Genomic DNA, 26708 nt, shown 5'->3' on the forward strand with positions numbered 1-26708 from the left:
ATACGTTCATTTTACCCGTGTTTTCTACAAACGCACTTTGTGTGTGACTTACATTCAACTCTGCATCCACCTCATTATGTTTAAAATGTTATTTATGTCAAAATATAGATGTCATATGCCTTCTAGTATTTGAGTATGTTTCACATGTAATGGAGAGATGGTTGAATCGATTTGGCCTGATTAGGAAGTTCGGACTAATTTCACAACTTTGCCTTCAGCAAATAAATTCATGAAACTGTCCTGATATAATAATAAGGCAATCATGAGAGTGGGATCTCCACATAAAACTTGTAAACAGCACCAGTCTGTGGCACAAACTGAAATCTCATAACTAACCAATCAGACTGATTTTCCCATGCTTTGACCAGTCAATGAAGCTATACAGCTTCTCTACAGCACACAAATTTGCAGTTAACACATAACAACTCCTTCCATCAATTCTTTTGCTTTCTAATGAACATTGACATTTGTGAATGCTGCAGGCAATGTCAAAACTCATGCAAAAGAATTGCTTGTAATAAAGCATGAGTTTATAAATTCATCAGTTTAGATTATTCCATATGTGCTATAATGCCTTAACCCCCCCATCTGTCATTCCACTGGCATTGTTAGATGGGGATATCCAGGCATCATAGTACTATTTCAGGGATTGTACTTTCACACCTATCCCCAACATGATGCAAGGGTGAGTCATGGCTTGCTGGGCATCTGGTCGTACTGCACAGCTCCTTGTTTGAGATCAGTGGTGAGCTGCAGTTCTTAGTGATAGAGGCATGTGTAAAATTAATTGAAAAATCAAGAGTAGTGGAAACAGACACAGCAGATGAGAATGTAAGTAGAAATGAAAATAAGAATATTTTTTAGGAAAGCTATCAGAGAAGAAAATACATGGGAAAGAAACAACTCAAGGAAGTAGGTATTAAAGTTAAGCCAGGTAACACAGTACACTGGTAAAGTAAATAAGTAAACGTGCCCATACATGCTACAACTTTGACATATTAATAGTCAGTTTCAGGACTAATTGGCATTGTTCTGGCAGGGTGGGGGTAGCATAGCAGAAGAATAGACGTAGTAGAGATGAAAGGGAATCTTGTCTGTAACACAGAATGAACATGAATGTGAGTATTCCATAAGAGAAGTATGTCTATAAAAAATAGGCCAAAACTGAAATAATAAATTAATGACATAATGAAATGCATTAAAATAAGTTGTATAAAGGCAATTGAATACCAATTGAAATAATGTAAAATAAAAAGAAATATTGTGATTACAAAGTAAGTGTGAGAAAAACTCTACATGGATTGATTGAAATATAAATAAATACATTATAATCCCAAGAGACATTAAGTGAAATACTAAATGCACACACAATAGCTATCATGAAGTAGCTGATAATAAAAGCGAAAGTTGTGAGAAAAATGGGCATCTACAAACAAATTGAAAATACAGCCAAATCTAAAACCAATATCCCATAAAGTCAGTGAACAACAAATCTTTATTAATGCCAACCGAAGCAAAACCATAGACTTTATAAATCTATTTAGTTTCTTACTGATGTCACCACTATGAATTTTTAACTGAACCTTTTGAAGATCAACCTCTATTAAATCATCTGAACAACATTGGTGAAAATGTAAAAAGTGAGAAACCAAAAATAGACAATGATTTTTTATTTTAAAATTACAAATATTGTATCAATTTCTCCAATTATTGAAGTGTTTGACCATGACATGGGTGACAAATAGAAGCATAAAATGTGATTTTGCTTTACACAGCTTTCAGCAAAGCTAACAAGGTATGTCTGCAATGAAAATGAATTATAGAGCACCTGAGTAGACTTCCTTTTAAAGGCAAGGTGGAAGTGTCGTCTGTCCATCAAGCCAGGGCTGTGGGAGGAGTGTCATGTATCTAAACCTCTATTGTCCACTTGTGCATGGTGACCAATGCAAAACAGTGGCCGGTGTCTAGACAGGAGGTTTATGTCTAGCTATTGATAGGCTTACTGGTATCTTTCTGCTGTTTATTTGATGGAACAATAAAAGTATTGTTTTTTTCAAGCAAGAAGTTGTCCGTGTGTGCATCACCAGAAGGGTTCCCATGTCACAAGTGGTGTCAGAAGTGGGATCTCAAAGGACAGTCAAAGCACTGCTGTCCACCCAGCCAATCAGATGCAATGGTGGTGAGTGAAATGCAATGAATACCACTATCATACACCAAACTGTTTAAAGCTGTCAGTTGCAGTGGGGAGATTGCTGTATTGCAGAGAAAGCAAATATTTTGTATGTTGAGAGACAGATAAAGGAGCAATATTACTGTGAACTGTTCAGCTCCTGTTTTGTTTTGCAAAGAATGTAAACATTTTAAAATTTACTAGGCATTGTAGTGCCACACCTTTGTTACTCACTGAGCTGTGAGTTGGGTGTGGTCCAAAAACCCTGTGCTCAGATGTTTGCTATTTGCCTGTGTGGGATGTTAAAGCACCTGCATGTTTCGCTTATTGCCTGTGGAAAGTGCTGATATATGTAAATATCAAGTTTTATGTTTAAAGGCTGCTATAGAACAAAGAGTAATTGCTGCCAGTATACATGTTCTTTACTTCAGCCAATATGAGCAAGAGAAAGAATAAAATATGTCAAAAAGAAAGCTTTCACACAAGTATGTTTAAAATTCAGTCCCAGCAAGAAAATTTAGAAAACCCGCACTGGAATTTACAGAATGAAGAAGAAGTTGTAAAATATTATGCTCTCTGCACAAACTTGGTGTTGCCTGGGTCAGATTATATGGCCAGTGAAGAGTTTGATCGTATGGAGAAAAATTTTAAAGAAGAAAACTTTTGGCTTGAAAGAGAGTCGTGGAGCTCAAATCAACAGTTGTGTGAGTTAATAAAAATTAAATGAGGAAAAAAAAAACAGTAAAGGCCCTTACATAAAACTGCAGAGAAATTGCAGAAAGAGAAATAAAATGTGGTCTTTGAATCCCTGAAAGAGGAGTTGAAAGATTTATATGAAGGAAATGAGAAAACAGTAGGCTCTTACAGAAACTGAAGAGATTGCAGCAGAGAAAGCAGGAAATTGTGGGGTTTGAGTCTTTGAAAGATAAGTTGAATGTATTGCAGACATTGTAGAAGAAACACAAAATGCAGAGGGAGCTGTTTTAAAGGGATAGAATCAGAGAAACATCAAAAAAATGCTGTTTTAGAACAAAAACTTGTCATGGTTCAGCAAGAGGTGCACACGTAAACAGAGTCTGTAAATGAACTTGTTGTGTAGTGCAAATTAGAGATGCTTCATCTGGCTGTAGAGCGTGAAAAGCTTGAACAATTACTCCATGAAAAAAATACATCTTCTTTTAATTATGCCAAGGAACGGACCAAGCTGTGGCCTTAGCATCCTCTCTGAAGGACCTAATAAACACTAAGGATGAGAATTTCAAATAGTGTAAACATGAACTTCCAGTCCCCAAGTATATGTCTCCCAGTACTGTTCAGCCCGAGGTATCTCCAAGCGCTGTTTAGTCAGTGGTGCCTCATAGTGCTGTTCAGGTCGTGGCACCTCATAGTGCTGTTCGTTCAGTAGTGCCTCATAGCTCTGCTCGGTCAGAGATGTTTTACAGTACTACTACTAGTTGAAGCTTGGACACTATAAAGCCAGGTCCACTAGGCCTCAAAAACCCATGGACTGTAGACTTGCCCAAGCAGGGCCTGTCTTCCAAAGTGGCTGTCCAGGAAGTTTCACAGCCAGTGGTTCACCTATAATCAAACTGACTGTGTAGGAGAACAATAAGGTTGTCCAGGCAGTCGTGGACTCTGGGAGTGACGTTATGCTGGTTTCAGTTCTGTCCTGGCTGGAGCCAAGGTCTAGAGGTTGCCCAAAGTTAAAGTTCACCGCATACATGGGATAATCAGGAGATTAAAAGGGACTCTTTTGGCCATTAGTTTGAAATGAAAAAACGTGAAGGCCGTGTTTGCCATAGCGCCTAAGCTGCTATATCTGATTGTTCTGGGGTGAGACCTCCGACTGTTTAAAGAGATCCACTGTGAGCTAATATGGCCAGAGATTCCGGGAAATGATACATGGTTCAGAAGCTCTGTCTTAAAGGATCTGCCTAAACACCCCAACATCTGGACCTCAATGTTTTCAAGCAGCCAAAATGGAATGTTTTCCTCATGGTCACCGCAGGACTTTCACAGAAACCTGTACTGATGAAATCAGCATTGGCGGATGACATCACACATGCCCGCCCCACTTGTTAGTGAGGGTATCAACCGGTCTGACTATCCCGTACTGCATGTGCCAAACTTTACACATGACCAGAAAGATGATGTGACTAAAACATAGCTTTAATGTAGTTAATAATGTTGGCATTATGGGGAGAGCTGTCAACTCAGCAGGTTGTATACTATTATATATTTATAAAAATATTTTTTTTTGTTCTAAGTGATTACTGTGAAGTGGTGAAAGGTAGAACAGCTATGAGTGCCATAGGTTCATGCATCCTTAGTTTTGGGAGCAGCACACACTCAGGTGGGTGGTGGACGCTTAGGGGAAGGTAGTACAAGAAAACAGGTTTTGCACAGGTTTTACTGACCTGGAGTCTACCTAGCTATGAAGAGGTTTTGTAGGTTTTTTGCAGTGTGCCAGAGAAGCTATCCCAATATCACAGTACAACCACAATTGGAAAGTGCTCATAAGCATCCTTTTGCAAAATTAAGGGGCTATGAGTGGAAAGTGAGGTAGGACAGGCTGTTACAGAACAGTGTCCTCAAGTGTCGAGAAAATAATTATCCCATTAATATGCTGGAAGGCATGTTTGCGCAGACATTTAAAAAGGCAATAGAACCTTACTTGTCCCGAGCCTTAAAAAGTCAGAAGAACAAAAAGAGCGCAGAAGCTCTCTTACACAAAGATATGCTCCTTGCAAAGTCTGTGCCACCCTACTTAGTGACGCTAGGGGGAGGTATATGTAATAAAGGGTGTGGTTTATGAGAGGCTTCTATGAAAGGAATCAGCTATTCAGCTGACAGTCTGCAGGTAAAGGCTGCAGACCAGGTTACACACAGGTATAGCTGTGCAGCTAGGTTTAGAGATATTGTTTAAGATGGTAACATCGATTGTTTGAAAGGTTAGGGAAAACTGTCTTTGGCATAATATATTGACAATCTGTAACATAACTGCAAGCATAGCTGTTCTGTATTATACTCATGTAGATGGGCAAATGTGAGGAGTACCTGACATCTGGTGAATGGGTCATGCCACCACATCACTTCCAGCACCATTGGGGCCTGTTAGTGTGATAACCCCACTGGGGCCTGTTAGTGTGATAAGTACACTGGGGCCTGTTAGTGTCATAACTACACACAGACCAGTAGCTGTCCAGTCCATGTCAATTGGTTTATAAATGTGCATCAGGCCCATTTATGGGGCACACACTGCAATATTGGCTATAATATCAGATTATCTGTGTCCGTAGTTAGCTTTAGGGAAAAGTTCCCATTATTCACATTCATAAGAAGAAAAATTAAAATATTGTTTTCACAACTTGTGAAGCATAAAACAAATAAAACTTTAAGAGACAATCTATATTAAAGAGTTTTGTGGGGTGATGTGGGTGTCAGGCTAAGTTTAAACCAACCTGAGACCTCCTTCTGCTAAGTTGGTGCAGTTTTCTAAAACCCAAGAGCTTCAATTGTGTGGACTATAAAGGACATTGTGCATGCCACCTTGGTCCTGTTCCTCACAGAGGGGTTTTGCTTTTTCATATAATGTTGTGTTGCAAGGTTACTGTGTACTGTAATGTATCTTGTATCATGTCTGCAATTGTAATATTATGTATCACTGTGTGTGTGGATTACCCCCTCCTCTCCCTGTGCCAGTCAGCTGATCTTTTGTCTCTGGAACCGGTTTAGGCTGTTTTTATCTGCAAAGGATATCCGGCCAGAAAACTGAACATGAAGCCAGTGAAGGGAAGGCTACTGCAAGGTAAGACCTATAATAAGATTTGGGGCAGCAAAATGCCTGTTGTATGGGTATATAAAGATAGTTGGCAAGTATCTGAAGATGGCTCAAAGCACATGGACTTCATTTATCCTGGACCAAGGTATGCAAAAAAGACTGTCTGAACAGCCCCAGTTTAAAGTCAATGGAGGTAAGAAGGACAGTAAATTATTTAATTGATAAGCTACAATAGGCTGTAGATTGAAGACTTGTCCACCTAGCTAGCTATAAGCTTCTGACTTGCACAAAGTTTGGGCATGCTTGAAAAACAGGGATCAGTGTTCAAGTCACCATCCTACAGCAGCAAAGTAACTAAAGACACATCAGAAATTGCAACAGGATCTCAAACTTCTTCCCTGTATCAAAAATCCCCACAGCCTATAAAGAGCCTGCCTGTTTATCCTAATAGACCTAATCAAGCAGCCTGAATTTACAGTGTGTTTTTGTAAGATGTAATGCCTTGTTAAATGTAAGTCTGTGTTTTGTGGTGATGATTCCTATTATAATTCATGGCATTGAAGAGCCCATATATCTCAATGTGCACCCAGAAATGTGGCAGTGCACTTTCTTCATCACTTACATGTTGGACTACATTGACTATAGTGTCTTGTGCTGGACAACAACAGATATTTATACTATGAGGGATCTAAAGCTGATCAAAGATACACTATGGATAACATCTCAGAAAGACCAATGCTGACTATATGTATGTTTGTATGTCCCTTCAGATCTATTTGTTGACATTTTTAATATGTTAGTACTCCTTGTATATTTTTTAAACTATATTAATTTATTTATTTATAATGTATTTTTTTTTTTACCCATGGAGTGATCCCTTGGAGTGGCATTCATCGTGACCTCCAGGGTTCATATTTCTACATCCCAGTAGGACCCACAGAAATAGGCTTGGGGCTATCCTGTGGAAACTGTCCTACATTTGGTTCCAGCGGGAATCAGCAAATGCCCCCAGCACAAAGATGGCATCATCATGCTCACCATGAATTCTACCAAGCTCAATTCAGTCCCCAATGCAGTAGTCCCTGTTTAAAGCATTTTCTTTGTTTCACTTAAATGATGTTTATATCGTCTTGATCATATTGGAAGGGTTATGCAAACTAAGACTATGAAAGAAAAAAGCGATAGTCAGCCACTCATCATGGTAGATCACAATGCCAGATCTATTAGAAGTAGCTTTCCATTTCCTCCAGAATTCAATTTAAAATACTCATCCTCACCTACAAAGTCATCAACAGCAATACCCCTTCATAAATCTCAAATCTCAACTTGAAATACTCTCACTCATACTCATACTATCCTCTCTGATACCCACTTCCACCTCCAAGATCTATGTCACTACCCACTTATGGAATTCCAGATCTGACTCTCTCGCAGGCATCAAATCTTTAAATATTCTCTCAAAACTCATCTCTTTATTAGAGCATACTCTATTTCCATCTTTACTACTCACCCTTACAGCTGTCCCAAACACCACTCGCTCATCTTGCCTTAGCTATGCCCTTTTCCTATTAGATTGTAAGCTCTCTCATGAGCAGGACCCTTACTACCCTTTAAATGCTGACAGTTATTCTGACTACCTTACATGTATTTTATCTATGTCCTATTGCATTCTCTATAAGTAATCTAATGAATCACTCAATTAATCACATTGCTAAAAAGACATAAAACAAAAGTTATAAACAAGTAACTACTACTAATTCTAAAAAATAAACAAAGTTAGAGACAATACTACAAAGATATAACAAGCCACGTATTAGAAATATATTCAGAGTAACTGCCAAAACTTCTACTACTTACTTAATGATTCCAAATGGTTAACCAAATTATGTTGCATGAAATTGTACAAATATATAATACTATAACACAAAGCAAAAAAATCTAATAAGATTATAGTAACAAAGTTAGTAAAAATATTCACAGCACTCTCCAATACGGTGTTGCAATTCAACATTATAGAGTATAATGAATTAATATAGCAAATCTATATAGTCTTTATTAATTGTTAGCTCAGCCTTTGGTCAAAATAATCGCAATCAACTGCTTCCTACAATCATTTTGGTCTACTTTTCTTGTGCAAACTGCTGATGTTCTCACAGATCTGAAGGGTGCCTTCTCCCAACTGCTGTTTTCACATCTCTCCACAGGTGTTCTATGGGATTTGGGATTTCTATGGGATTTAGATCTGGGGGTAAATGTATGAATCTCCGGATTCTTCATCTCCGGCGTGTTCAGCCTCTTCAGTGCTTAAATTTAAAGCGGTGCTGCATTGTAAAGGGAAACTTCCCTTTACAATGCAGCGCCGCTTTAAACCTACAGTTTTAAACCTACAGAGGGCTTTACATCATCATCATTTATTTATATAGCGCCACTAATTCTGCAGCGCTGTACAGAAAACTCATTCACATCAGTCCCTGCCCCATTGGGGCTTACAGTCTCAATTCTCTAACACACACACACACACACACACACACAGACTAGGGTCAATTTGTTAGCAGCCAATTAACCTACTAGTATGTTTTTGGAGTGTGGGAGGAAACCGGAGAACCTGGAGGAAACCCACGCAAACACGGGGAGAACATACAAACTCCACACAGATAAGAACATGGTTGGGAATTGAACTCATGACCCCAGTGCTGTAAATCAGAAGTGCTAACCACTATGCCACCGTGCTGCCCACATCTCTGAAGTGTTGACTTAATTATAGTACTAAATTGTATGTAGGTTTTCTTTTCTTTTCTTTGGCTTTTGATCACTGATTTTTTTTACATTTAACTGTCTTTTCTAAAATTCATTAAAGAGTATTTAACAGAACTTTCCAAATTACAGTAAAATGAGTCACGGTAAACTGAAATACCTTAAGCTTCCTCCAGTAGGGAAGTTCTGCTCCATTTTGATTTTATAAGCATCTGGTGCAGTAAATATTAAGGAAGCATGGTGACTCAGTGGTTAGCACTTCTGCTTCACAGCACTGGGGCATGAGTTTTATTGCTGACCAGGTTTTATATATGTGGAGTTTGTGTATTCTCTCCATGTTTGCATGGGTTTCATTCAAGTGTTTCAGTTTCCTTCCACTCTCCAAAAACATATAAGTAGGTTAATTCAGCGCTGACAAAATTAACCTTAGTGTGTGTGTTAGGGAATTTAGACTGTAAGCTCCAATGGTGCAGGGACTGATGTGAATAACAAATATTCTCTGTACAGCACTCCGGAACTAGTAGTGCTATAAAAATAAATGAGGAGGAGGAAGCATTGAGTGATCAGGTCACCAAAATCTAATGCATGCTCATTATTATAATTGTTTGCTCTGGAACAGGTAACATCTCATAACAAAATGGGATAGGAGATCCTCTCCAAACCCACTCTCCTATTTTGAGAGCTTCAGAGTAATTTCATTTACATAGAAGGATTTCATGCAGAGATAAAGGATTATCCAAAGAATTTACAGTATTAAATATTATACATATATTCATCTATATTCAGTATATCACAAGCACGCATTTCCATTTTGCCCTTTCTATATGGATTCTAAAGCCCCACAAAATAACGTGTTCATGGGAACGAGCGCATTGGAGTTTATTGTTACTAATAACAAAACTGTTTTATTTTCAGAAAAGCAATTATGATGAATCATTAACTGTGTATGCAACTAAAAGCAATTGAGCACATCTACCAGAATAGAAAAATGTATCTCATTCATTTCTCTATTTTCACAGTATCAGTAGGTGGATTCATCATTTCATGAGTAGAGGAAACATTATTCACAATGCAATATGCTAACTCTGTTCTCATGAAAGAGTAGCGGTGGTGTTTATATTATTTTACTATTTATAATATATTTATATATATGACTAGGTATGAGTTCTTGCTAAAGGAATAATAGTAGACAAATATTATGCATGCAAAATTGAAGGTTATGTGAAGAAAGTAAAAGAAGTTATTGATTTTCTAGACTCTTACATTCCCTGTGCATACAGTACAAATTAGTATTGAACATAAACCATGTATGAGGTTTGAAGAGCATCTTACACGTATGTTTGACATTTGACAAACATGTTTTAAGTATGTTTAACATACTCAATGAACTTTGAATGTATGATAATGAAAGTTTAACAGATTTGCAAATTTCAAATAGCCTCAAACCTACTCAAAAAACTTTTAACTGTTTAGAACTTTACAATCAGTCACAAGATAAACAGAATGTTATACCTTTAAAATATCTTCTTTTTTTTTAGTAAAAAAAAATGTATTTGTTCTCCAAGAAACAGCAATAGATATCAGATATCAGTGATAACTTATAGTTAATAAAGAACGTATACAATTTTATAACCATATTGATTCTATAGTAATATTTCTATTTGTCATGAAGAACAGATTAAATGAGAATAATGAAACTTAAGATATATGTGCATATAATGTTCTGAATAACTGTGTCTTTAAAATATCTTGAATGGTATACTTCATGCCCATGCTACAAATCAGCACCCCCCAATATGCCACTGTGAGTAAAATTGGATCCGGGACACTGCTTCTTGTTCCCCTTTCTCCCAGGCTGCAAACACAGCTTAATCCCCATCCACCTCCTCATAATCTCTATGGGAAGACCATGGCAGGGTACATTGTACCTGATGCATACCCATCTCAGCGCCTCTCCAAGTCTCTAACAGGTCCTCTATATTGGCCATTCAGAAAGAAGTTTGGAAAAAGTTGGATCAAAGCACTTGTTTGAATAAAAGCAATTGCTGTGTATTTATTAGTTTATTGTTAAAGAGGTAGTATATAGATGCCTTTGTATGAAAACGTAGCAGTTTTTATATGCGTATATAGGGATACATAGAGTTATATATAGACAAATTTTTAAAATAACTTACGAGTTAATTTAGTACTGTTATATAAATTGATTCTCTGTGATTGCCCGTACATTTATCCCTCCAAAATTGTATTCCTTAACTCTACTGATAAAGAACATTTCTTTAAAAGTGTCCAATTATTGGGTTGGTTAATACTTGTTTGGGGTTTTCGCCTCTCTCTGTGTTGGAGTTGGTGACACTCTCTCAGACAGCATAAGCAGAGCACTAACCATTGACCATTACCCGACAAGAGCACCACATACAGAGAACCAGATGCTGCGTAATTATAGCTCTAGTTCCACTAATGGCTACCTTAAAGACTTGACACAATATGCAGTTTTCTAATACACGATCCTTATTCTTAATTATACTGTGCCTATTTTAAACATACTAAAAGCAGTTATTCTTGCAAATGTATTTACATAAATATGCAACTAACCGATTAGACATGACCATGATGTTTATATATTGACTGTTATTATTTTATAAACAAAACAGATATACAAAAAGTGTTTGGACACAGTTATATTGAAAAAAAAAATGTTTACAAGTAACCAAACTGACTGAGATGCTTTTCACAATTATTACTTTTTTGTATGTTAAATTATTGTCTTTTACTATATATTATTTATACATCCATTAAAACCACAGAACTACCCAAATATCACCACCAGGACTTCCATATAGACATATAGCCAAGGCAGCATAGCAATTGCTGACCAGCTTTAAATATATGGCATAGTGCACCCTCAATTATGAAACATAAGGGTATTAGAAGTAACAAAGGAGATTTGTGACCATATAAAAGCACAAGTGCACAAGCTGAGGAGTGTTTCAAGCAGGTTAAATGTAATTTAAATGTTAATTTCTTATATTCTTATATTTCACAGTATAGGGTGCAATATTCCTAATAACACATAAGTAATACATGAGTAGTAATGTTTGACAATGAAGTTAAATATTTTAGTATTCTAACTATCAATATAATAATCATTTTTGGTAAAGTAATGTAGGACTGAGGTCAATTTACAGCAAGACAGAAATGAAGCAGAGAAGTTGTAAGTATTGTTCAAATAGTGTGTGAGCAGATGTGAAGTATACTATCTTTTTCACTTTCTACCATGGGTGAGCTATATCCTAAACTGACCACTGTAGTGAAAATATTAATATCTTTATTATTATTATTATTATTGTAGATTTTGAAGGAGCCACAGTGCTCCACAGTGTTGTACAGTAGGGAAAACAGTACATACATAAAACAGAGACATACAAGGTAGACAAAATAGATGCAGTCATGAAAACAAAGGGTATGAAGTACCCTGCTCATTAGAAAGCTTACATTCTAAGTGGAAGAGGGCACAGCTGAAACAAGAGGCTTAGAGTTGAGATTGGGACAGTTGTGAGGGTGCATTAGTGTGAATAGAGTTATCGGGGATAAGGTCACCTTTAAAAAGGAGAAGGGCTTTCAAAGAGCATTTAAAGATATGAATTTTGTGGAAAGTCTGATTGAGAGTGGTAGGGAATTCCATAAGTGGGGAGAAGCATAGGAGAATCTTGTAGGCGGGAGTGAGAGGTGGTTATGAGAGAAGAGACAAGGTGAAGGTCAGAGGTACATCTAAGAGGGCAGAAGGGAGAGAATTTTGATATGAGATTTGAGATGTATGCAGGGGTAGTGCTGTTAGGGCTTTGCAGGTAAGGGTGAGTACTTTGAATTTGATTCTGGGGGATACAGGGAACCAGTTTTGCAAAGTGGTGCAGCAGATGCGGAGTGATGAGAGAGAAAGATATGCCTTGCAGCAGTATTTAAGATGGATTGAAGTGTGGATATATAAGTATAAGGAATGTTAGATAGCAGGAGGTTGCATTAGTCAAGATAAGACATGATGAGAGAATGGATAAGAGTTTTGGCAGCATGTTGAGTAAGAAAAGGGCACATTTTGACTATGGTTTAAGGGGGAGTCGACAGCACCGGTAGAGAGTCTGGATGTGAGGAATAAAGCAGAGGGTGAAATCAAGTGTGACACCAAGTCAGCGGGGTCGGAAGACCAAGGGAATTGTGGTGTTATTGACAGTGAGGGAGATTTTAGGGCAGGTGGTGACCTGGTAGGAGGGAAGATAGTAAGCTCTGTTTTGGTCATGTTGATCTTTAGGTAGCGTTGGGACATCCATGTGGAGCTAGCAGAAAGACAGTTGGTTACACAAGATAGTATAGAAGGGAAGAGGTCAGGGGAAGAGATATAGATTTGTATGTCATTAGCGTAGAAGTGGTAGTGGGGGAGGGGGGGGTTGTGCCAGAGACAGGACCACTAAAGGAGAGGTTCAAAAGGTAGGGAGCTAACCAGGAAAGTACTTTGTCATGACGGTCAATGGAGTGAAGGATGTGTAAGAGAAGAGGGTGATCAACAGTGTCAAAAGCAGCAGAGAGGTTCAGGAAAATGAGTATGGAGAAATGACCCTTAGACTTTACAGTAAGTAGATCATTGATCAATTTTGTGAGAGAAGTTTCAGTGGAATATTGGGGTGGAAACCTGATTGCAGAGAATGGAATGAGAGGAGAGAAAGTGAGACAGGCATTTGTGCATTAATCGCTTAAGCTGTTTGGAGGCAAATTGGAGGAGAGAAATAGGGCAGTAGTTGGAGAGAGAGGCTGAATAGAGAGATGGTTTCTTCAGAATTAATGAGTTGAGCACATGTTTAAATGAAGATAGAAATGTGCCAGTGGAGAGAGACAAGTTGATGAGGTGAGATAGAGGTGGGCATGCAGTGTAGGAGAGGGAGCGGAGAAGTTGGGACAGAATAGGGTCAAGGGGACAGGTTGTAGGGTGAGATGAAGAGAGGAGTGCAGAGATTTCATCTTCAGTTACTGGAGTGAATAAATTAAGGGTGGATATGGGAGTGTAGGTAAAGGTGTAGAGTGTGTGAAGTTAGTGGAATTTGGCATGTGGAAATATCTTGTTGAATGGAGTCGATTTTATTTTTAAAATAGGTGGCAAAATCATGGGCTGTGAGGGAGGAAGAGGAAGGAGGTGCAGGTGGACAGAGAAGTGTATTGAAGGTGATCAAGAGCTGACCTGGGTTAGAAGACTGGGTGGATATTAAATATTTGAAGAAAGTTTCCTTGACAATTGAAAGGGCAGTGCTGTAAGATGAAAGAATGAATTTGTAGTGAAGGAAATCGGGATAGGATTGAGATTTCTTCCAGTGGTGCTCTTCAGTGTGGGAGCACTTTTGCAGGTAGTGGGTCTGTTTGGTGTGCCATGGTTGGGGTTTGGATCCTTGGATATGTAGTAGCCGGTGCGGCATTGTCAAGTGTTTTGTTAAAGAAAGAGACAGTCTGATTAGGACAGGACAGTGCAGTCATTGGAGAAAATAGTTGTTTTAATGAAAATGAGAAGTGGATTGTGTTAAGAGTACCTAGGTTTCATTATGTACATATGGATTTGTGTGCAGGGGGGAGGGCATTAGGTAAGGAGAGGCTGAAGGAAAAGAGGTTGTAGTCTGAGAGTGGGAAAGCTAAATTGGAGAAGCTAGAGATGGAGCAGAAGCAGGAGAAGACAAGGTCAAGAGAGTACCCATCACAATGGGTGGGAGATGATGTCCATTGGGAGATACCAAAGGAGGAAGTAAGCGAAAGAAGTTTAGTGGCAGAAGAGACAGTGGGAATATTAATGAGAATGTTGAAATCACCTAGTATGAGAGTAGGCAGGTCCAAGGATAGGAAATAAATGAGCCAGGCCGTAAAGTTGTCAAGGAATTGGGAAACTGGACCTGGGGTGGGATAAATAACAGCAACACAAAAGTGAAGAAGATAAAATAGATGGATAGTGTGGACTACAAAGGAAGAGAATGAGAGGCGGGTTTAGATTTGAAAGGTACAGTTTGAAGAAAGTAGAATGCCTACTCCACCACCTTGTTTGTTTCCTGATCTGGGAGTGACTGAGGGAGAGTCCCCATAGGAGAGAGCTGCAATATAGTGTCAAAGGAGGTCAACCAAGTTTCTGTAATGGCAAGGAGGTTGAATTTAGAATTCCTCATGGAATCCATAGATGGATGTAAGTTTGTTACAAACAGATCTGGCTTTCCATAGTGCCAAGGTCAGGGAAGAGCGGGAAGTGGAGATTTGTGGATAAGGTTGGTGGGATTGCGGGATGGATTGAATTGTTTGGGGTGGAGCGAGGAGTGTGAGCAGATAATGGGGATTGTACGGGATCCAGTTTTTCAGTAGATCCTAAAACAGCCTTGTTTTTCAGTTAGAAGTCGATCCTCAGCACTGCTCTGATGTTTTCCAACAGTGTTCAGAATTAGCCAACACTTTATATTTGTCAGAATAAGGAAAAGTAGGAGCTTGCTGAAAGAGCTGAGCAAGTGTATGGCTTACACAAACTGCCATCCGCATGTCATATGTAAAAATATCTTTGATATATATGATATCAGAGGTTGAAAAAAATAAAGATTCCTTCATCACTCTTTTTTGAGTTTTTTCTAAGTTGTCATGTATTATATATTACTGATACAGGGACAGTTTCTATCAAAGTTTAAGGACTATATTATTCAGCATCATATATATGGGTTAGTGTAAACCCTACAGTAAATTATAAGGATATTATATGTCACAGAGCAGTTCTTTGGCTATGTAAATGTACAGGTAAGCAGGCTTTTATACAGGTTGCACATCTCTGTGGTCACTTCAGGGCCTGATACTGAGTAGGACACAGGTTGGGCGGAATTTATGCTCAAAAAAGCCAGTCATAAAAAATCATATTTACTGAGTCATAGGCATCTCTGCACCTAAGGTATATACTGCTCCCCTGGAATGTAAGCACTCACGGGCAGGGTCCTCTCTACTTATTGTCCCATGTCTGTCCACTGTCTGACTCAATTGTATGTCCTGTCATGTATTTTGCTGCAATCCATGTGAGTCCCCATTACTCTCACTCATTTCACTGTTTCTTGCTTCTGTACCCGGAACTACGGAACCTGTAGCGCCTTATAAATAATTAAATAAATAATAATAATAATAATAATAATAATAATAATATTAATAATAATATACACCAGGTTTATGTCAGGCTTACATAAGACATATATACACCCACATCTGCATTCACACAAACAGGAAATAAGCTCAAGAAAATTTGATTTTGATTGCAAAAAGCACATTCACTATTAGGCTTGATATAATACAGCAGATATAATGCTTATTTTGTCATCTGAAAAAAGTAGATCTTTAAAAAAAAAAATATGATATATGTATGATCAAAGTAGATTCGCAATCAGACAATCAGAAGTAATTAGCTAGTGCTGGCGACCGTCATAATTATGAGAGTGTATTTGCACCTGCCCTCTATATAGATACAACTTCTGACAGGCACATATGTGTCTCGTTAAAAAAACAAGTTAGAAACTGAGGTATTGTTAGGAATATAGTAAGAGAGTTAAAGGGATATGTTCAAAACAAGAGACAAATAACAAGAAACTGCCTACCAGAAGGGAGAGATTGCTGTCTCCCTAGAAGGATTAATTACACAGCAAAAAGAGAAAAAAATGCCCCCCCATTTGTATATGATATGTAATATAATAATAAATTAATACATAAAAAAAACATTCAGCAGGACCTTTTATTGTCTATAATCAATTAAAACATTAGAAAGGTGTCCATAAGTACTCATAATGAGCTCAATAAAAAAGCAACAATTACTGACATAGCCAAAGGCAATACAAGTAACACAGCTACTATCTCATAATAGTCTTGGTGGGTAAAGCCCTATGTAAGAATGTAAAGCAGTAATTCAAATCCTATAAGGAACTGAAATTAGTCCCTCAGAGTGAATTAGCCTTGTAATGAACCTATTATAAAACAATCCCGGTTTCTTAGACAGTCTCGCTCCTTGTTTATGCCGGCAGATCTAACTTACTCAATGAAAAGACGCTGAGTAGCTTTGTGCTGTTAATTTGCTGTCAGGCTTCGAGAGCTCTCTTTAGGTAAAAAGACAGAAGAGGTAAGTAGGTTTTTCTTTCAAAAGCTGTAAAAATGGATCGTTTCACCATCTATGTTGATGGACTCAGGGGCAGAATGGGCCAGACAGAAAAAAGTCTATTTTGTGTGTGTGGGGGCAGCCAGTTTGTTGATATTGTGTGTGTGTGGGCAACCAGTATGTTGATATTGTGTGTGTGTGTCTGTGTGTCTGTGAGCAGCCAGTATGTTCTTAGTGTGTGTGTACTTGCATTCATATGCTTGTGGGGACATTGACCTGTTTATACACCAACACTGTAGTTACCTGAGTCGTAGTGGGGACAAAATTTGAGGTCCCCACAAAACTTCCTAAGGATAATCAATGCAAGGGACCTTGTTGATATGCTTAGCAGAAAAATCTGGCATGTCTCCGCGAGTCACATTTGTCAGACCAAAAGTGTGCGTGTGTCCAATGTGGAGGGAAGAGTGTGTGTGAATCCCACCAACAGAGGTCAGTAGACCGTCCATATATATATAGCAGGAGCAGGAAGAGGAAGTGACTGCAGCCTCCTGGTGCTTTAAATACCAAACTTGTTAAGACACAGTTGCATCTGTCTGCTGCTGAAGGTAAAGCGGGGACAGAGGAGCATGACAGGGCCCACCGGTGGCTCCAACTATAGCTTGGAGAGCAGTGGAGATGAGTATGCCCCTGACACTTCGGAGGAGAATGGTTCAGATGCCAGCGGTGATGCCACATTGCCCACCAGCATAGCAAAGTGCAGGTGCCCAGAGATGAGTGGTATTTATAACCATTCTCAAGTCTCTAGCAGCTGTGTTTTAAACACAGAGGGTCAGAGAGATGACGCGGTGTCTGTCCAAACACTATCCAAAAACAGTTATGGCTCCAGGGTGTATAACAAAAAGCAGTACTGCCTGTATTGTGAGAAGCTCCTCTTAAAAATTGCACATTGAGCATATTTACCGCAATGAGACTGCAGTACCGTGGGCCATAAAATTCCCCAAGCAATGGAAAGAAAGGTTCATACAAATGGCACATCTTCGCAATAGGGGCAACTTTGCACACAATGCTGAGGCAATGAGGTCAGGCCCTGGCTTTCTGGTCTCATGCAATCTTCCAGACAAAGAGATGGATCCCGAAGGCTTCATGCACTGTGTAGCCTGCCAGGGATTGTATGCAAGGAAATACCTGTGGTGACACATGGAGAGATGTAAGGTGAACTGAAGGGGCAACAAGCTCACACCTGGCAAAAACCGAGTTCACTCACTGTGCGCCTTTGCTCAGCTTGTTCCAACTGATATCAGTGGGGGGTTTTCGAAGCTCTTGAGTGACATGACCCAGGATGAAGTCTTACTCGCGGTCAAAAATGACCGATGCATCATGCATCCATACTGAAAAAGATAGGAACTTGTCCGGGTGAAATTCTACATAAAGAACCGCATATCAGCTTTAAAGAGGGATCAAACTTGTTGAAATAATGTACAGTGGTTAAACAGGGCTGTAACCTTCTTGGCTAGGTGTCGGTGTAAGCTGGCATACGGATGTCCTCAGACGGCCAAAATACTTGAAACTTTGCCCACCATTGTTATTATTTATTAAATTATTTATGCGAGAATGTGGATGTCCTCAGTCAAAATACATGAAACTTTCTCCATCTTGCAGTCCGTGTCAGTATCTTATGCAAAGTTATAGTGAAAATCTCATGTGGTAACTCTAGTCACAAACCGCTCCTACACACACCCATACTATTGTTCTGTCGACCGGGCATTAGGAAAGGGGTGTCCCTATACGCCATGTTTCAGACATGGGTCCTCCCGATGCAATGAAAACAAGTATGTGTGTGTGTGTGTGTGTGTGGCAAGCCAGTATGTTGATATAGTGTATGTGTGAGAGGGGGCAGTAAGTATGTTGATATAGTGTGTGTGTCTGAGGCGGGCAGCCAGTATGTTGCTTAAAATAGTATGGGAGGTAGGCTATTTAATGATGGAGTGCAGGTAGGGGCTAATGTTTTAATGCTTGCCATATTATTTGTGGGGGGGTGGAGGGATGATTTAATTTATTGGTGGAGCTATTTAATTTAATAGCAAGGCCTATAAATTTAAGTTGAGGTGACATGACCTTTAATTTAATGCAGGGGTGATCTTGGGGATGAGGGTTATTTATTAAATGTGAATATGAATTATTTAATGCCGGGATGTTTGAGGGAAATGGTTATATTTGTTAAAAGTAAATGCTATTTAATTTAATGCTGGGGCTGTTTGGAGGAAGGGAAATAGGTTTATATATAAAATAGGAATACCATTAATTTAATGTTGGGGCTAGTCGGAGGGAAATAGGTCTAGTTATTAAATGTGTTTGCTACTAATTTAATGTCAGGCATGGTCTGAGTAAAATAGATCTATTTAGCAAATGTGAATATTATTATTTGAATGTGGGGGTTGGAGGGAGGCTTGATAATAAAACGTGGGTGCTATTGATTTAACAACAGGGCTGGTTGGAGTTTTCTAAATCTTATGAACCCATGTTTTTTCCAAATAGGGCTCCAAACATTCCAGACAAGACAAGCAGCAAACTGAGTTTTAGACAATAGCAGCAACTAGTGGTGAAAGTGACAAGAACAGTTATGAGAGAGCAGGACAGCCTGCCAACTGTCCTGAATCTGGTAGGACAGTCCCGAATTTGGGTGGCTGTCTCGCTTAGTCAGGATTTGGTCCCGCTGCAAGAGCAGTTGGCAGGTATGTCCCACTTCACATAGTACTGTTCGTGAAGGCAGAGCTACATGCACTTAATAGTTGTGCACACAGCATTGCCTGTGTATTGTCTAAAATTGGACTAAAATGATAGCCATGTTACATCATAGGGGCCCCCCTTGTCTAAAGTGCCCCATGCCCCCCAGAACCTTAATCCAGCTCTAGGCCAGGGTGTCAGATTGACACCTAGTGCTCTGTCCCTTTTCCCAGTACCACCTCTAATATTATTTGTTTTAGGTTAACCCTAAAACAAATAATAACACTATTAGTATGTAGGGCCTTGAAAGTGACCGCCGTTTTAAATTTCCTCTGCAAAGTCCCTGATATCCAGCAACTTGCACGATCCCTTACTTAATACATTTACCCGCAGGATTTTAAAGCAAACAGGCTTTTTGCATTTTTATAAATCTCATTATAGTCTGACATGTTAAAAAAAGAGCTGTGAGGAGAAAGAACATGTAAAGTAAGATGCAATACAAAGTGAGAGTTTTTTGTTACATTATTTATGTTTATTATTTAAGATTTTTATTTATAATAATAAAGTATCTCTGGGTTAAACAACACTAAAATAACTTCTTAATAAATATATTATGAAAACCTCCCTTTAAGGATGAGTCGCTACTAATGGACCAGTGTTGTGTGCTTGCTGCCTGGGCTAAAATCTGCCAGTCAGTCTCTGTTGATGGTTTCATCAGAAGGGATTTATTAATCTCACAGCTGGCCCCCTGTAGTAGATATTTAAGTATCGTAGGACCAGTCAAAAGTATGGTCTTCATTTGTTCACTCCTGTAGTTCTTTCAGAATAAGTTTAATGGCATATAGTGTAAAGGACTAGAGCAATAACATTATCACATCAATGCCATTTATATAATAATAATAATAATAATAATAATAATAATAATAATAATAAATTATAAAGATTCTAAATACTTAATTTAAACCATTAATAGGGATTATATCAAACGGATATATTACTGATGATCTGACTTATTATATGAAAATTTTATTGTCAGGACAATGAAGAGCTTATAGATTAATATATAGGAGGATCTTAATACAAAAACATAATACATTAAAACCTATTTTCCATTAAAGACATGTTTAAAATAGATAATGTGGACAAATTACCAACATAGACTAATAAGAGATTCAACCTATTCTAAAGATACATGGGGGTATATTTACTAAACTGCGGGTTTGAAAAATTCTTGCTTTTACTTATTTAGTCATTTTACAAAATGATAGCTAGAATCTGATTGGTTGCTATAGGCAACATCTCCACTCACACTCAAACTTGCAGTTTAGTAAATATACCCCTTGATGTTTCAGCGTAAATTTCTTATAATCATCAAAGAGATTCAAGACAACATTCATCTTCCTCTAAAAATAATCACTAGTCTAACCCACTATTTTCCCACACATGAAAATAACTCTTTAGTGACTAATTGAATGAACAACCAAATAAAAACAATAAACTTTCTTATTCATGATTTGATTGTTCTCCAGATATCCACCAACTACATTTGTAATCTCGATCAATGCAATCTGAGTTGTGCTACAGGATCCAGCATCAAACACTGGTACCACATTGGATGGTCATGATCCATTTTAGTGTTTTGTCATGAAATTGAAAAAGGCACATTTTTCCACACAATTAACAAATTATTCATAGTATAGAAATGTTAATGTCTCTGTTATTAACTAATGATACGTTGGTTTATATATGAGCTGGTTTAAACATATTCTGGTCAATCGCTGTTAAAAAACAGTATAAAAATAATAAATCTCTATTCTATAGCAAAAACATTTATATGATGACAGAGTGTAATACAATAATATATCTAATGAATAACAGAGATTAATGTAATAATTAAAGAATGCAGAAGAGAGATTTTTTATCACTGTAGTGGTAATTTACCAAAACAAAAAGGGGAGGGAAAAAGGGAAATTATATTGAAGATAATTCATTGTAGCGTGGATAATAAATTAATTTAATTCACATCTGCCTAAGCAAAATATATATGTGTTGTGCTGCCCTGCCTTAGCTGTAATTGTATGAACACACCCTTACTGGACTCGGCCTACATTAGACTACCCCATTCTTCGACTATCCCGCTCTTCAGTCATAAAGACGAGCAACTATTAGATGTGTGGAACTCTCTTTGTGGAAATGAACAGTGCAAATTTTCATCAATTTACGTTACGCAAACTCGCATCATGTCCCTAATATCTGTAATAATTTACACTGTATACTTATAAAAATATTATTTACAGGAGTTTATAAAGATATTATCTACAAGAATGTATACATATATTAGCAACACTTATGTATTATGAGCCTCATATAAAGTTGCACATGCTTGAAATACGCAATTGCATTCTGCGCATACACACCAAGTATACATACACATATGTCTGTATGTATATTCATCCGCATCTTACACTTATGACTCATTATGCTGGAAGGGTAGGTGGAAGGGGTGGTCAATCACAGGCAAAGCACAGTAAGGATGTGTTGTGGCACAATTAGAGGTGAATGCACTTTGGATTGGTTAGTGGCGAATGGGCCTCCTGGTCTGTCATTCTAACTGGGGCAGTTCAGCAACTTTCTCTTTTTCTTTTCTTTGGATAACAAGTAAGAAAGAAGATAAGCATTTTGAAATAAGGCAATTAGCAAAGTGGTGAAAGTGTTTTTTGGGGGGAGTATTCAAATAAAGGATTTTTTTCTACAGTCCTTTTTGTGAAATATTTTTCTATGAGACACTACAGATCCCAAAGGGTTCTGGATGACAGTTATATTTCCACAAGCCCCCATATTTCTACAACTGCCAGCATACCAAAGTGTTGAACAGGCTGGTGCTTTGCTCCAATAAAACAAGAGGATCTCATAATACAGTTTTCCCAGTTATTATATTCTGTTATATTGTTAATATGAAGAGTCCAGCATGTCATGATGTAATAGACTGATGTTGCTTTTGGCTTTTATTGGGTGCCTCCACATTGTTTGCCTCCCCTCTCCCCAGTATAAGTAGTAACTATCCGATGAGTACTGGTGTTTAGATTAGGTTTGTGTGTATGTGCATGTGTATGTGGTGGGGGCAGTTTTTATTTTCTTTCCTAATGTAACGCTACAAAAGTCTGTGTTGATGATCCTAATCATTATCATAGATCTTTGCATCAGGGATCAATGTGTGCGTACACACTTTTGCTAGAAATGACAACAAAATACAAGCTTTGGTCTACACTTCTAACAGGCATTGTTTTCAGTGCCCATGTGTACAAGCCCACAGCTGGAATTGTATTTAATTCACTAAGTGATATCAGACTGGCCATGAGATGGTGCTGTTTGCTGAACAGCAAATGGTGCTTTGCTGAAAGGCACTTTAAAGTCCTATGTTAACAATTCTGAAATAGTTTTTAGAGACTTTTGATGGTATATAATTGTTTGTTCTTTTTAACTTGTTGACATCCTTTGTTTTCTTGTTTCCCAGTTTACATATTTAATAGGTAGGGAAACCGTTTTTGAAATATTTTAGGTATAATACTATGTAAAGTTGTAAGCACTATACAGATGACCATTATAATTGTGGAAAATAATCTCATCACACTCTCTGTTCTCTTTTATTGCATATTTAATATCCCAATTATTTCAAATAGAAATAAATAACAATAGTTATGAATATAATGAATATAAGAGTAAGTAAAGTATATCGGAAATTCAGGTATTTGTGACCTACGTTATTTATGTTAAACTTCAAGAAATGCTAAACAACTGGTACATTCATCCTATATAGAATTGGAGCACTAAGAAGAGTCCTAATGAGTCTCTAAACCTAAAACGCAAATTGCTTCAAAATGGAGAGTCATTATTTATAGCACCAATGAACTTAAAGTGGAATTTTTCATTATATAAAAGAACAAGTAATTGCATTGTTATATATTTAAAAGGCTTTACAGAACTAAAAATGTTTAAGACAAGGCATTCATCATGTGTAGGTGTTTTCTCTATCCTTGGTAAGCCTTTCAGAGGATGTAGTAGATAACTTTTTTGAGTGGATTATAAAATCCACTCAAAGGAACAGATTAAATGAATACATGCATAAACTCTGTCACATTTGATATTGATCTTGAATAACCGAGACAGGGAAATAGCATAAAAATATTATCAGGAGTGGGAAAATATATTTCCCTACTCAGCGGTCTAAAAAAAAGAGGTAGGGTATATTTCAATTATAGTTGGTAATGTAAAACATAAATAAAACACATTTATTAAAAACATGTGAGAGGGGGTCTGTTGCTTTTAAACATTCCCATTGAATCAGTTATTTTATAAAATGAGGGAAAAGGTATTTCAAAATGTAGAGCGCACAACTCTTGAAATGTCCCTCAATTGTCCACATATTATTAATTACAATGATACCATCTTCAACAAAACTTTTCACTTAGCTTTTTAATGCATTATGAGGCATTGTTTTAAAATAGCAAATTTTATATTGTCTATATTATTATTATTATTATTATTATTATTATATAGATATAGTATATATTGAAATGTGCAAATAGCAGATACAATTAATAAACACAAGTAGTTATAAATGGTTAACCAGGTATATAATTACACATTCCTTACTTTTCATTCTCCAAGGCTCTATAGAGAAGCATAAAATATGTTGCTTATGATATGCATCCTACACATTCTGCTTTTCTGAACAGCTTTATGTTCCATGCTGTGGTCTTTTGAAAACCATCACATTGCAGAGCACCTGCTAGCCTATATACTTATTATAATTTAGGGCACAGTGGGGTTCTCAACATGTGTGCCTTGTTCTGGACTGCTCATAGATGATTGATATCACAAAATGTCCTTTTCATAGCCAACGGTTCCTGGCAGTGGAACAATGAGATTTCATTTGGCCTCAAATTTTCTTCTTATCAACATTTATGAATACTGTTTCATGCCATATTAACGGTTCAATTGCAGTAATACAACACAGGCATATAGCAAATGGAGTTTACAGATTTAACCAGCAATTTCTCTCTTTCAAAAAGAATGACAGACAATTTTACACTGACTACATTTCTTATTAACCTAATTCATTTTTCACAAAGATATGCTGCTAAGTATAGTCTCTTGGGGAGATTAATTTAAACATTACATATACACAAAGTGAAACATGTTAACCAAACAGTTTTCATGATCATACAAGGTATTGAAACAATAAATAGTATTTTATTTCTGTTTCATCTGTTTAAAAAGCTACATATAATTTATTCCAATGAATGATCTCCAGTAAAAATTGAAAAGGTGATACAGTTGAAGATCTGCAACCACCAACTTCAAATAGAACAGTTAAGCTGTATGGTTTAAACCTTCTGTCTACCAGAGGAATGTGATGATTATAGGCTTCACAAGGCCACACCACTTTCCATATATTTGTTCTGCATCAGTTTTTCGAAGAATAACTTTTTTTACCTGCAACCTTTAATTTTGCATTACTTTTCTTCCAATGGAGGGACATGCCTTACTGCAGAATGATTGCCTTTTCTTCCACACAATTAATTGTCCCCAAATTTGGCTTCTAACGATTATGTGGGTACCAAATATAGATTTTATTAGAGAATATGTCTATGTCTATGGGTCATAACATATGTAAATGTTTCTTTGTGCATCAAGATTTTGAAAGCATTGTATCCCCTGTAGGAGACATATTGTAATAATTTTCAATCTTACTTTTGCAACAATTGTTTGTGTTAATCTGTGAGTGAATATGTTTGTATGTTAATGAGAACCAATGCATTGTGAGTGATCTAGCACTCTAATAACATGGACAACTGCTGCTCTGGAACTTACAAGACCCAAAGCCCAACAGGGGAAACCACAAAAAGGGGGAGGGGAAAAGGGAAATTATATTGAAGATAATTCACAGAGATAATCGGATGGGGTACATTATTCAGACGAGTCTCTTACCAACACTGAGTATACAGACAAAAAAAATCTGATGACTAAAACAGTGACATGAATTAAATGCAGATTTACATTAAAACAGACAGAGGACATTTCTGAAGACACTGTAATCTAGACTGCTAGAAATTGCGAACAGAATGAATGCTGGCACTTCACTTCCTCGTCACATAATAGAGCAACATTGAGATTTCTGTATATAAAGCGGCAATGGCAGGAGCCAGCGTCTAACCGTAACCGTAACCCTAACTCTAACCCTAAGCCAAATCGTAACCCTAACCCTAACCGAAACCCTTACCCTAAACCTAACCGTTAGATTAAATAGTTCAGTTGCTGGGTCCTGCCATTTCCAGCATGCACTATGTTTTCATTTTCTAGCAGTCTGGGTGGAAGCATTGTTGGAAATGTCCTCTGTCTATTTTATTGTAAACCTAGTAAGTTTAATTCATGTTGCTGTTATAGTAATCAGAATTTTATTGTCTATATACCTGGAGTCAGTATTAGTCTCGTTGGAATAACGAATACCCCCAGTAATAATCACACTGCCATTGCCAAGGTTTCAGAAAGGCACTGAAAGTGCTTTCTGTTACAGAATAAATCATCTAATTTGTTGTTAAGTTCATGCATCCATTGACACTCCTAAGTGGACGCTAATCTAAAAATGTTTATTTTGTGTTGTGTGCAAGAAGGTAAATATGAAAATAGTGAAAATATTATCTGTGTTATCAAGTAATGGAATTTCTCACTGTGCCAGTAAGTTTGTTTACACACACAGAAGGCAGCCATAAGAGGCCCTGAAAGGTCATTTCTGCACTTCCTCTCTTTCTCTCCTCCGTCTCTCTAAACATGTTTCATAAGAAAGTAATGTTTTGCAACTTAGTTGAGAAGGAAAGAGGTATAGATATAGGCGACGGAGGACATTTAGGTGGAAGTCATTCCTGGAAAAACAAGAAGAATGAAGGTGGTGCTTCATATCAACTGATTACTGCTGTTTGTAGCGTACACTGTCCATGGAGAACATACAGAAATTTTCACATGCTATTTTTAAAAAAATATAAATTATAAATAAATATTTCTTGGTAACTGCATTAGATAAACCATGTGAGAATGCTATAAAAAATAGTGTTAAATTGCCTTCAGTCACTGTATGTGACTGAAGGACAAAA

The 26708-nt window shown here is 37.4% G+C and overlaps 1 long non-coding RNA gene across 1 annotated transcript; it reads left to right on the plus strand.

Annotated features, from left to right (window-relative positions):
• The first annotated feature begins 2094 nt into the window (after nt 1-2094).
• LOC142105628 (uncharacterized) lies at nt 2095-10826 on the plus strand. The gene is made up of 3 exons (XR_012679711.1): nt 2095-2179; nt 5925-5978; nt 10560-10826. It is a non-coding gene; the product is annotated as an uncharacterized LOC142105628 (long non-coding RNA).
• The last annotated feature ends 15882 nt before the right edge of the window (nt 10827-26708 follow it).

This window comes from Mixophyes fleayi, chromosome 1 (genome assembly GCF_038048845.1).
Source record: "Mixophyes fleayi isolate aMixFle1 chromosome 1, aMixFle1.hap1, whole genome shotgun sequence".
In the NCBI taxonomy this organism is placed as follows: Eukaryota; Metazoa; Chordata; class Amphibia; order Anura; family Limnodynastidae; genus Mixophyes; species Mixophyes fleayi.